Raw genomic sequence first — 13323 nt, forward strand, 5'->3', positions numbered from 1 at the left:
GTAGCTAGTAAGTTATCAAAAACATATGTATCTAGGAAGCTAAAAAAAGTACACTTTTTCTTTTCTGCTTGTCGGGCTATCGCTTGAGATATCATGTGAGAACGGACTACCATCGACTAGAGACACAGGCATTTGTGTCTTTAGGGTTGATTTGTTATACTTACTTTAATTATTGATTACTGATGATGAAAAACTTTTCTGACCAAAGGGCACATCTACAGTGTCAGACATAAATGCCTATAAACTAATCCACTGATACTGATAATTTTTAAAAATCGTAAGTCACAGAGCGGAGAAGGAGGGGCTATAAAATTAATTTATCCGTGCGTTCGATAGGTGACAATTCGATAGGTGCTTCAGTTTGAGAACTAAACCGTTTGCAAAATCTCTGTTCTTCACTACAAAAATAACATTTTAACATTCGGGGTGTGTGTGTCTGGCGATAGTGGAAGATGGGCTCATCGAAGTATCACTCTACCATGGGCCAGCCACTCAAATATACCAGAAAAATTAAAGATCGGACTGGTTGCTGGTTTGAACTTAAAAACGCAAGAACCCAAGAAAAAGTTTCAAAATACCAACTACTGAAACTTATCTAGACACCTCAATGGACAATGGATACTTTTGTCTCGAAAGTGGCCGTTATTTTCTGTGCACTTATAAAAGTATCACTTTGCGCTATCTTGATTAATTGTTTAGCTTTTTAAATCTAAATTTTTTAAGGCTTTTTCGGTTTGACTTATATAAACACTTCTCGTTTTTTTTTCGGCCGTCGACTTTGTAGTTTCGGTGATAATTCACTCTCGATGAACATGTGGACGATAGCTAATAATCGCTCAATGTTTAATGATGAAACGCTATTTTTACCGAACTGATCCGCATCTTCCTTGGAAGACGGTTATGGCCTCCTTTCGAGTAGTACTAATTTCGAAAGGGTGCATTCGTGAAGACGCTAGTGATCAGTGGAAAAAACCTTGGATTTAAGCGGCGTACACGTACGCACGTCAAGCTAGTAGGCATCCTCGTTCTTTGCCGATACCATTATTTTCGGTGAATGAGCATGTTGAATAGGTCGATAGCTTGATAGACCGCGCAGTCGGTTAAATGTCGACAATGTTCTTCACAGGCTAGATTGAGTATTCTATTGGAGCAGCTGGGCCAATGTACACTGTTTTGCTTTTAGATAAGTGGGCTAGCAAGTCGGGCAAAAGGCAAACGGGCGATCTCTTTCTGTTCGTTCGATCTGGTATTATACATAGATCCGCACATCGATACCTCTCTTTAGTGGAGAGATCTTGACACGTTTACAACCGGTAGGTCACGCATGAGCGGTTGTCTTACCCTTCGTAGCCTTCAGTCAAACGGCACCGGTGGCCGACTGACGGGCTCGCGGCAAGCAGGAAGGCAGAGACACAGACAGGCGACTGGGCAATTGATCCACATAGTGACTTTAGCGGTCGCCGGTGTTATGCAACGCAGCGTAGCTTTGTTGTACGGGCGCACGCAGAGTCCTCTGTATGGAAAATAAGAAGACGACGGTCACCTTAAGACGGGAGAAGTACGACACGGCCATGACCAGGCGGACGGTGCTATTTAGTACAGGCAGCACACGCTTCCCGCCTAACGGGAAGTGACTTTATGAGGAGAGGTGAAATGAGGGGCGGAGGACGAGGGATGCACTTAGCGAGTGGTGCGCAATGCTGATGGGTAGAGTGAGGCGTTAAGAGGTGTTCGGTTAGCACTCGCCTGAGCAGTTATTTACCAAATAATGAGTCGCAACGACAATAACAATGATATCAACACTGGGCAATAAAAAACAACCGTGATACGCTTTAGAATATTGTTTGTTCGGCTGATGGAGAAAAATTATGTTTCTCGTTATTTATTCGAATTTGTCTATGTAGGACGTGCGCACGAACTATATGCAGCTCTCATTGATCTGATAAAAGAAAAAGCTTTAAAACAAGCTCGACTTCTCAAAATCTTTGGTGGCCATTTGTTATAGCTTTTCAAAAGTATACGTCTGCTATAGTACATTTTACCCAGCGAATGCCATAAACATAATTTGTTTAGCCTAATGACAAGTCAATGGCAAGGGACTAGTGTCGTAGCCTATAATCTAAGACTTCATATTCATTATTTTATAATATCCTGACGTTGGTATCTGGTGGTCCAGAAAGCAACCGCACGTTTTTTACCAGCTGTTGACGCCGTTGATGATGTCGGTCAATAAATAGGATCAGCAAGCGGTTGACTGAGTGAATGAATGCATAACGGAACGTACTTCATCGCCATTTTTTAGCTGCGCAAAGTTCTTTGTATTACATTGTCCTATAAGCCTCCTGTTCGGTTGTTAAAATATACGTGAAAGTTAGCGTTGTAGGAAGCAAAAATACTCTTAATAATATAAAATTAGATTGTTTCGGAGCAATTATCAATCATAGCATTCTGCCGCTGTGTAAGAACGGTGTACTGCATTTACTTACGTTTGTTCTGTAACGTCTTATTTCGAAATTAATTGAATTATTCCATGATTATTATTGGGCTCACCATGCGTCCACTGACCGGAATCCTGTACGGTAATTCCTATCATATGACCTTTGTCATGGTTACACATAGTAGCTGCATATAGAATAGGCCAGAAACGAGAACCTCGTGACAACTCAACGGAACTTCAGCTTGGTCCTGTAGAAAACCTTAATGGTCATTCAATGATCAGGACACTGAAGGCAACCTTTGAGCGCACAGTACATGTACACGAAAAGAGGGCTCCCTAGGGCAACTGTATATTATAGTCTTTCAATCGGGCTCCATATCTGTAGCCAGTGACATGCTTCAGCGATCTCGTAGGCTTCTTCACGCATCTCTCCTACGGGTTCATCGGATCCGCACCATGGCCGATAGGTACACGCGCGGATGGGGAGCTAGGGAATCTCTATGTGAGCGCGTGTGTGTTTGCGCGCGCGCGAATCTATTCAGTGGAGAGCTGCCCTCATCTCGTAGTCCGTCAGTCGACGCTAACCGATGACTTCGCGCGTCACTGGCCAACGCGTATCGTGCGCATCTGACGCTAGTGACCAGCCGGCCAGCTAGTGAGGCGGCTTGCCACCCCACCCACTCGAACAATGTTAACATCACAGTTTCATCACAATTGGCTTTCACAATGAACAGCAGCAACCATAGTTAAAGTCCACAGACATAGGTGAACATTACCCTGACAAGTTTATAATAATAGAATAAAACACAGATGTTTTATAGATGTAGATTTCGTTTATTTTAAATATCACTCGTTAATCATCAGCTAATTCCCGGTCGCTCACATGTAACAACCTATTGACTATAACTGATGTGTCATCCCGACCTTTTTTTTGTTTTCCAAGTATACAACAGAAGCAATAAATAATCCAGCCACGATAGCATCATGTTTTGGACTGTCTTCGATGAAGCAAATGGATACAAATAACTGTAGGCGTTCCGAGACGTACGCAGAGGCTTGCTTTTCCATCTGTTATATATACCCGATTTCATTGCAAGATCATATGAGCCAGAGTCAATGATTGGCAACGCTCGCTGATTCTGCGTTACCTTCATGAGAGTGCCACCACAAAATAGAAGTCCAGATACCGTTGCAGGACGCGTCCATCTCACTCGAACGGCGTGAACTATGATGTGTATGCCTGCACATACATTGTGTAGATGGGGGTCAGTTTCTCTTGCCGTTGCTTGTTGTTGCTAGGTACGCTGTGATGTACCAGCTGCTTAGCCTTTCAGTAATCTTTAATTGGCGCGTTCTACGATTTTTGTGCACCACCAGAAAGAACCGTTATACGTTTTACATACCAACCGTTAACAGTGGACAGATGGGCAATGCAGATGTCATTGAACCGCAACAACAGTGATAAATATGTCCGCGCATCCAACTGTTTTCGATTTTTTTGTATAGGATCATATGCTGCTGACTTTTGAAGGCTTCCTCATAGGGGGCAGTGTCTTTTTTCACCACTCGTTCTCAACGCACCCTTTAACACCGCGTCCCATTTGTAAGTATAAACAATATCATTGGTATTCTATCACAGTTACACGTTATTATGTACTGTTTGTTAGTTTAACTTCATGGCATTCTCTATTCGCGTTCATCATCTACAGTGCTTGGTAATACCCAGCCACGGATACGACAGTTGGACTGGATGATTATACTACGAGACTTCGACATTCAGCGCTTCTGTTATCATGACAGCATTTATATGCGTCCTGCGAAGCTTTGGTCGCATAGCAGATTTGTCGCTCGGGCATGGGAATTGTCGAGTCGAGCAATTAGTGATCAGTGGACGTTAGAGCGCTTCGGGCTGATCTTCACCGGCTATGGCCTGCTGCCGCCGCCGCCGCTCCTACAGCGATTACAGTGAATGCGTTTGGCCTATCTCGGCCTCGAATGGTCGTAGCCAACGCTGCCTCATACAGCGGGTGCAGTCAGCCGCCCAGTGCCCAACAGACCAACAACATCAACAAATGCTCAGCAGCAGCAGTAACAGACTTAATTGCTTAGCTACAGCCTGATCTCTGAAAGCCACCATTATGGTTAGGCTAGTACTTTTTCAGAGAGTCCTGAGCACACCCCCATCCGCAGACTGCGACTTCAACGGACTTCTCCCTATGGTCATGTACTCATCATTATTTTTGTACTGAACATGGGGATCGTATCTAAGTTTTGACAAGAAGAAGATTGGGGCTTTGATATATAAAATAAGGTCTGTATTAACACTCTGCACCAAAAAATGTTCAGTATAATAAACTGGACCCTAAAATATGGTGACTTCAAACAGTATGGATCTCATCCTCTGCCGGTTCCGTTTGATATTAAAAATATATTTTTTGTCATAAGGTTTGCGTTGATTCATAAATGAATGCTCGACATGCACCAGCACGCGCTCGTAGATAGATGGAATGGGTTTGTTTCAGGGTTACGAGTTTCATCATAGAACGAGCATAACAGTTTCTACACGTAACTCTGTGATAGAATAACTTGTGTAGAATCGATTTAAAATGGTAAGGGTGGCTTGAAACGTTCAAATGACGTCATATATGCATTTTATCCACCATTATAGTTAGTTGGGCGGGGCTGGCATAACTCATTCATACTAGCGGCAGGCACCGACCAGAGCTATCACGTGAGTTGAGAGCAGACGTGCGTCGAAGGATCCAAAGGGAAAAGGACCTAGAGACACACTTCGTTCGACGAAGAGTTTCTTTTAGGAGAAGAAGGTAGATAAAAGTCCGGACAGGTCCAAACGAGCTAGGAAACAGAAACAGTAGACGGTCAGGTAACGAGAGAATAGTGGTGGTGGAACTAGTAAAGCAACTGCACACTCTTTGCCTTTTTTCCTTTTGGCCCCCGCCGATCGAGCAAGACGAGCTAACATTTGCGCAACGTACAATGTAGAAAAACAATCGTGAGGGTACTAACATTAAGGGTAAAAGCAGCAGTAAAAGGGGGAGCCAGTTCCGTTTGGTTGCCGGTAGTGGCAAAAATAAGAGGTGCCGCTTACGTTAACCCGAGAAAGCATGCTAAGTTCAGGCTGTAGCAGTACAGCGACGCTTCCGCTACCGATGATACCATCACGGCATAACAGTACCACTATGATGATCTGTTCCAGGCGCTGTCCCCTCCACCGAAACTAGTACCGACGCATCAGGACTTCTATAGGTGTTCCTATTTTTATCCTTGCTTTTCCTGTCGCGTCCTTCCGCGCCTTCTTCACCTAATCTTTCCTCCCTACTGTTCTTCACTTTTGTGATGCCACAGTATTTCTATACAGTTTTCTTCCGCAGTCTCGTTGTTGTGGCTGCCAACATCTACGAGCTTTGTTGCCTTACCGGCCGACGACTACACGCTGACGAGAGCACTGCCGCAAGCTCTGAGGGCAAACTTCCTCCCTGGCAGCACCGCTGCTGCTACTGGCATGGCCACTCCTCTGACTTTTCCTGCCCGAAGACGACGTGCCTCGAGGAAACAAAGAGCTGCCAGCAGCAGCAGTGCTACACGAAGCCTCGTCGTCGAGGCGGTCGTGGCAGTGTTGCTATAAATGTTCTTGGCGCTGCCTTCGTGGTTGTCGTGCACTCGGGGAAACGACTAGGCCTGCAGATGTGATCTCTACGGCCGCGGCAGACGAAGAAGAAGCCCAACGCACGAGAAAGGAAAAGAAGAAGCAGTCGCAGCCAGCATTTGCTTCCAGATAGTGACTGTCCCCTCGCTCCTCTCCCCGCACCCCCTCCCAAACAACAGCAGCATTACCTTTCCATCCAATCCGATCTGCTTCGCTATTTCTTTTTCTACTTCGGCCGTCTTCTTCATCTCTCTTCTTGGGGCACCATGACGCTTTGACCGGTACGTGACACACATGAGGAGTAGAATAGAAGCAGAAAACGAACCACCGCAGCGACCGAATAAGTCGGGCGCAGGCCAGCCAGCCTTTGCGCCGGCCGGTCTGTCGGTCGGCTGGGTTTGGATGTTCGCCACCGCCCCAACTGGTTCTAGTCGGTAAAATGGCTGGGAAGACACATGCGAGCACCAAGTCGTGCCAGCAGTCGCAGCTGAAGTAGAATCATAATTCGTGCTCTATCGCGGAATGCACAAATGTATGGCGGTGACGACAACGATGGAGGGATGTAAAGAAAAAAACTTCCGTGCTCCGCCTACGGTACTGTACGTACTCTATGTAGCTAGAACAGCGTCCACCCATCCCACTGGACGAACCTTCATTTCATCCTTCAGGTTTTTTTTTTCGCTACAGACAGAATCGACCTAAGTTAGGTAAGCGTCGTTATTGTGGTTTCTTTCGAGTTGCCGTTCTTAATCGCATCGGCTAGTGCCGCTTAACGCAATACTTGGATTGCCAAATTTCCATCTAACAGCCCACGATGAACATCCCACCTGGCCCCATCTTGTTGAAATTTCGTTTCCGACATGGCGTAAGCTATCTACTGTATGTAAACTGGTTTTTTATTCCCAGTTAAAATATAGATTCAAGGCCCAAATTGCCTTTACATATGGACGTTACGAAAAAATGCTATCTCAATCAAAATTGGCAGGAAACTTGAACAACGATTGACGCGTCAAGCCATATTTCAGAGCTAGTCGATCCTTATTTAAGATGTTATTGTGAGAACTGCGGTGGATTTAGACTGGCTATGTCGCTCTGAATTCCTCAACGTAACGAAAGCGGACTCGAAAATCACATCAAAAGGTCCGCGGCACAAGTGTACGCTGTGCAGCCGCGGACGACCGCTGAGGCAAGCACGTCTCTAGCGGACGTGAGTGGCGGGCTGGTTTCGGGATGGCCAAACTCTATGGTACCATACGCGAGGGGCAGAGGGTAGATACAGAGCTGCAGCGTTATGTCTTCCCCCTGGGGTTGTCTCTCCCTTTCGGTATGTTGTGCTGTCCCTCACGCACCAGAGCAGACAAGCAGCGCTAGGCCGATCACAGCGCCACCCCATAGTCAATACCGCAATGCGCAAAAAGTGTATACTCCTCTATCCCACCGAACCGAAGAAGTAGGAACTTTCTCGCTAAAAAAGCCAGTCTTCTTCAGTTAAGACTACTCCAAAGTCAATCAGATGTGGGCCATAATGATTGTCCTTGTTCATACTTTTGTCATATATATATATATATTTGGGTAAGATCAATGCTATTTGGTCATTTTTTGTCAGCTGAATCCAATTGGAGAGAGATATTTGAATGAAGTTTTCACATGTGTTACTGACAAGCATTTAAAAATATGTTTACACAATGCAATAGCCATCCTCAAACACGAAAAAGCTAGTTGGATCTTCTAGACTGATAATGAGCCAACAAGTGTTCTCGATAACAGCCGCTAGTCTCTGCGCTTAAACTTAAGAAACGAATAGAACTTGGAGCGTTTTCAATCTAGCTAGCTCTTATTGCGGATTATCAATTTTCCCTCATGGACTTTTCGGAAGTCTTTCGGACAAGCAAAGCAGACTATCGACCAACGGCTAAGGAAGCTTATGTGGTTGGTGGGAATTCATCCAGGCCGAACATATTGGACAACCATCGCCTATCGTCATAAGACGCATCGTTGTTGAAATGCTTTCTAGAGTACGTAATCTAAGTCAAAATGTATGATAGATTGTATTAGCCTTCTCAACTGCTTGGTGGTAACATAAATTTTAAGAAATACGTGAGGTTTATTTATCAATTTATCTCTTGACGTTTATAGACGGTGTTATTTGTCAGTAATACAAGTCAGTAACAGATTTGCTTCACACTCAATTGGCGGTGTCCATTCATCGCTTGTAAACTTCAATATTGTACCCCATCCCCGTTATCGGTATTGTAAGATATCCTCTAACTATTCTCCTCATGACCGATTCTGGCCCGCAACATAATACTAGTAATCAACTCTTCCTGGCCTAAATAGTCTGCCAATAAAAATGTCAGTCTACAGAGAGAGGTCGACCTAATCGCGACAAAATCTGCTTCCCGAGTTGGGGTGGCCATATGCAAATGATACACATCACTAAATCACCACGTAAAGGCCAGGCTGAGTGCTGTCCTAATAGGGGTGCTATCATATTGGCATCAATGTACGCCAACAACGGAACAAGAAGCAGAAGTAACAACGTGAGCATTTAGCGAGGGTTCGTCTGTCGAGCCTGAGACTCTTAATGAGCTTGGCCACTGCTGCGTTCACGGGTCCTGCTGGAAATAGGTGCGTTATGTTGCCGTGCGTGGCCGTGTTGTGAAGTTGGCGCGCGCCAATTAGAGGATTAACAAGAAGCAGTAATAGCGGCACTCGTAGAGCTATGATCAGACAACGATCGAAAAAGTGCCTGAGAGTAGGAGCACTGAAGGAGGAAGACATTTACCGCACGCTAGGTCCGGCAATGGAGCAACTAATAAACTTGGATTAACTTTACGATGAGGAGAAACTAACACGAGCAGACTAGTATTAAGACTTACAGCTATTGATGCTAGACGAAGCTTATAGTCATCGAGGTTCTACAGTCTCAAGAGAGTACGCTGAGAAGTGAGTATGCACAAGCTTACGCAACCTAGAAAAGCCCAGCATCACTGATAACCATCAAAATATTCACGTGTTTCGATCGCCTTCTGGTTAATAAAACACGAAACGAGTTTTATAGTCACGCTGATACGGAAAACTGTTACTATAGATTGTAGAAAATAAGCAAAAGGGTAGATCTGTAGTGAATCATCATTGACCGCGTTTAGTCACCAGTGCGCCCGGCTCTATTTGAACGTGCGGAATTGATCGCGTCATACAGATATTACTCGACTCGTTTCGAGTCCTTGATACTTGGTATATTAAAAAATCTTAATTAACCACAATATTACTTAACTAGCACCTAGTAGCTACTTCCACGGACGTATTGGCTTAACTTCAGTTTAGTAAATTCGAGCGAAAAAATGTTCGTTAACACATATCATGACACAAAAACTATTATACAACTTAAAACGAAAAAAACTCTGGAAAAAAGCAGAAACAACGTATTTTTTCTAGCTGTCCCGACCGTTACGAGACCACGCATCGTCCATCGTTCGGCTTTTACTATGATATACTCAATGGGTATCGGCAGTCAATTGTTATAGTCCTCAATAAAGTTTTCTACTCTTCCTCGCATGACGCATACCTCTTTAGTGTCAATGTGCATTGGTAATTGAAAATAGCCGCAGGCTCCGAATGAAAACAGACCACCCCGACAGCGCAAGTCTGTCTGCGGTTGTATCCCACATTGAGGAAAGTAAACAACATGTCGTTTGGGCCTGAGTAGAGAGCATTCAGGTGGGCGCAGGCCGCTGTGTATCAGTGCAATGTATCGTCTCGTTGCAGCTATAGTAGGAACGCTTTGGAACTTTTGAATTTGCATCTGCAAACATCAGTAGTGCAAACTGGTACACTGTTAGGACGGATAAGTGAAATGTGCGATCAGTAGTTGGGCAATGGATATCCCGTAAACGAAGCAATGCGTGTCTGGTTAATTAAAGTAACTAGAGGATCAAGGATTCTCCTTTTTTGTCTTGAGTGTTATCCGCCGAGATTCTAACTGAAACTGAAAAGTTCGCGTCATAATTAGACTAGCCACTTTACGCTGGGGTTCAACTGCCGGGCAAGGCCAACAGACGGACAGCGGATACACAATGAAGGGAATGGTCAGAATGGCAAGTTCTAAATAGTTCTCTTGAGTGCAACGCCTTTTGAGGACGTCATAGCACTCTTGGAAGAAGCTAGCAGACGAGTCACATAACGGGGAAAAAAGGCAAACAGTTGATGATTGTTAAATTAGCATTGGAAACTTTCGTCTTGATCAGTATGCTCGTATTGGTATTTGTGTTTGATATTTATGACCTCATTGTTCATATATACTTTTGTGACGCTGGTTCACTGTTGAGTAGTAAGCTGTTTCTCACGAACCCCAAAAAGATTCTGTGGGGCACGAATTGTCGACGAAAGCAACGGTATCCACTGACCGCAATCGCAACCGAGATGGCGGCCATACCGCAATAAATGTGATACTATGTGCAGCGGCTTAGCGCTGGGCCAGGCGAGATCACAATGGCACCATGATCGCCGACTATATATAGTATTGCCGAAGGGAACCAATATGATTACATGTTAAGCGGGGGGTACGGGCGTGGGGCATAAAGCCGACTACCTCAGTGGTGGGCGCTAATCCTCGAGAAACTGCGCCACGAGAAGTGAGCACCTGAGCACCCCGCTGTGCGCAACAAAAGGACGAACGCGCACTGTTGAACGGAGTCACAGTAGCAGCAGCAACAGCAGCGTATACTATATCTACGTCAATACTACTGATGTTTAACTGAAGCAAAAAAAAAGGGAGTAATCCACCGATTCACTTGCACTGCCCTTTCCATATACGGCTCCTTATTTTCTACCTCAACTGTTATTATTATGTGTTCGAACTCATGTAATCACAGAAGACGTCATTGTCGTCACCTCATTTATCTGAATAGACGAGACAAAGACGATGTTTGTTTTGACGCCTTGTTGGCATCAAACGAAACATGAATTTTCTCTGTTTTGTCAATGCTCTTATCCGTTACATTTGACACACGGTAGTGACATGTCTGGATATAGTGCATATTGCCGGTATCAGCTGCGCTGTAAGTGCTGTCTGGGGGTCCGTAGCTGGAGCTGAATCGATTTGCGGAACTTTTCGGAGTAGGTTAGTGACCAGCGGTTTCCCTTCTGTATGCCAAACGCATAGCTATGAACGGTGTGTTCTCTGGAAGCATTGCACCTTCCACAAACAGTTGCGAGTATAACAAAGTCAGCCGACTATCGAACGGAAGGACCGACCGACCGACAGATGGAACGGAGGACGGAGGGGACGAACGAGACGCAGAGCAAGAAGGCGTGCCGAAGTGTGTGGGGTTGGCTGGTTCTAGCTGAGGCGAGAGCGAGTGAGCTGCGTCGCTCTCACGTCCTCACACGTCGCCTTCTCATCGGACACGTAGCCATCATCGTATCACGTCCAGCCATCAGCCCCTCCGTGACTACTGGCCTGCGCTGGACCAGACACTCCACGTTACCCTGCGCAAAACATAGCTCGGCCACCAAACCCACGCCACGTGAGCACCGACATGACGTGGCCGTTGGTCAAGCACTTGACGCACATCCTCGCTCCGCGGGGAAGGGGGGAATTAATTCCGGATCTGTCGCGTCCTCTTCAAGATCTCGCCCATCACGCGGTCTACAATGCTTTGGTTTAGCCTAACTCGACAACCCTGCACCGTTCCGCTCCACCCCACCCCCGGCCACTCCGTTCTGCAGCCAATGTGACTCCGGAATGTCAACGGTTGGCACTTCTTCCCGCACTGGAGTCGACCGACAAACCGATAGCCGGCTGCCGCCCACGTGATGGCTGGGGACACGTCGGCTGCTTCACGTGCTCACCGTGATATTTGTTTGAGCTACGTAAACAAACTCACTCACTCACTCACAGAGCAAATACAACTGGCGGGCTGTCGACCGGGAAAGCGTTGGCGACGGCACGCGACCATTCACGTCAAATGATTAGCGTGAGTTATAGTAGAAATAGTCGTTGTCTAACCATAGGCCGCCTGACCATTGACTAAACAAGCAGTACACACGTGGTCGCGTTACGCACGATGTACGAGGAAGCATTTAGTCATGATGACAACGTTTGTCATTATCACTAGAGAGACTAGAATTTTTGCTATCAACACCTGACAGCGACGTCGAAAGGTGCCAAATCCACTGATTGCAATAGACGATCATGGCTCAAGGTACTTAGTACTCACGGAGCCATTGTAATCGAGAAATATTATGTCCAGTAACGTATATACCTACCAGTTTGGGACGCTCCAGTTCTGGTTGGGCGTTGGAGTTTGGTACTGCTGTGGCTGATATGTAGCTAGTGGCACCAAAGACGGTACGGAGGACATGCAGTCCACCGACTGTCTGTGAGGCACCCCAGTCAACATGGTGTTCGTTCGCTAACTGGCTCGCTTACTTCAGGCCTGCTTTTAGAATCGCACGCAGGTCACGGAGTGATCTCGATGTCTGGGCACGCACACGGCAACGACGCACCACACACGCACAAGACACGCACAGTCGAGCAATACAACGAGGGAGGGATAAAACGCTAATTCGTCTTCGTTGTCTGCATTATTACAACTCACAACAACAACAACAACAACAACAACAACAACAACAACGATAACAGGAGCAGCAGACGCAGTAAAGTGCTTAACACACTCTCGCTTTTTCTTTCCCGTTTTCACTTAGTAACTCAGTCAGTCGTCAGTGAGTTTGTTAGTAGTCGACTCACTGACAGATAGACAGACAGACATACAATCACACGCACGCACGCGCGCACACACACACACACACACACGCACACGCACACACAAAAGCGCGTGACGGCTTCGCCGCGGTCGCTGGCGTTAAAGATACTACTGCCGACTGTTTGTTGCTAATTCGGACCCTTCAGCAGGCAACAGCAACTACGAGCGCGGGAAGGGAGGGGGGATAAGCTGCTGCAGTCTCTGCTACTGCTGGTGCTGTTTCTTGTGCTGTTGCAATGGGGGACCGTTGATGCTGCAAAGTTGTCGGGTCGCGTAGTAGAGTTTCTTGCCCCCCAGGATTCGATCGTTCGCAGTCTCGGTCTAAGTCCTAGTTTCTTGTCTTTTGGTCTTGGTTGTCGACTTGAAGCAGCAGCGGCGATGGCGGACAGCCAGTCTTGGCTTTGAGAAGTTGAAAGTTCAGAGGAGGAACAGCAGTCCGCAGCACGACGACG

At 46.1% G+C, this 13323-nt stretch overlaps 1 protein-coding gene across 1 annotated transcript in view; it reads right to left on the reverse strand.

Moving 5' to 3' along the window:
• Positions 1-13323, reverse strand: part of trh (PAS domain-containing protein trachealess) — a gene marked incomplete at its 5' end in the record, with an annotated part of 78840 nt that overhangs the window by 25716 nt on the left and 39801 nt on the right.

Source organism: Varroa jacobsoni, unplaced genomic scaffold (genome assembly GCF_002532875.2).
Source record: "Varroa jacobsoni isolate VJ856 unplaced genomic scaffold, vjacob_1.0 scaffold_404, whole genome shotgun sequence".
Taxonomy (NCBI): domain Eukaryota; kingdom Metazoa; phylum Arthropoda; class Arachnida; order Mesostigmata; family Varroidae; genus Varroa; species Varroa jacobsoni.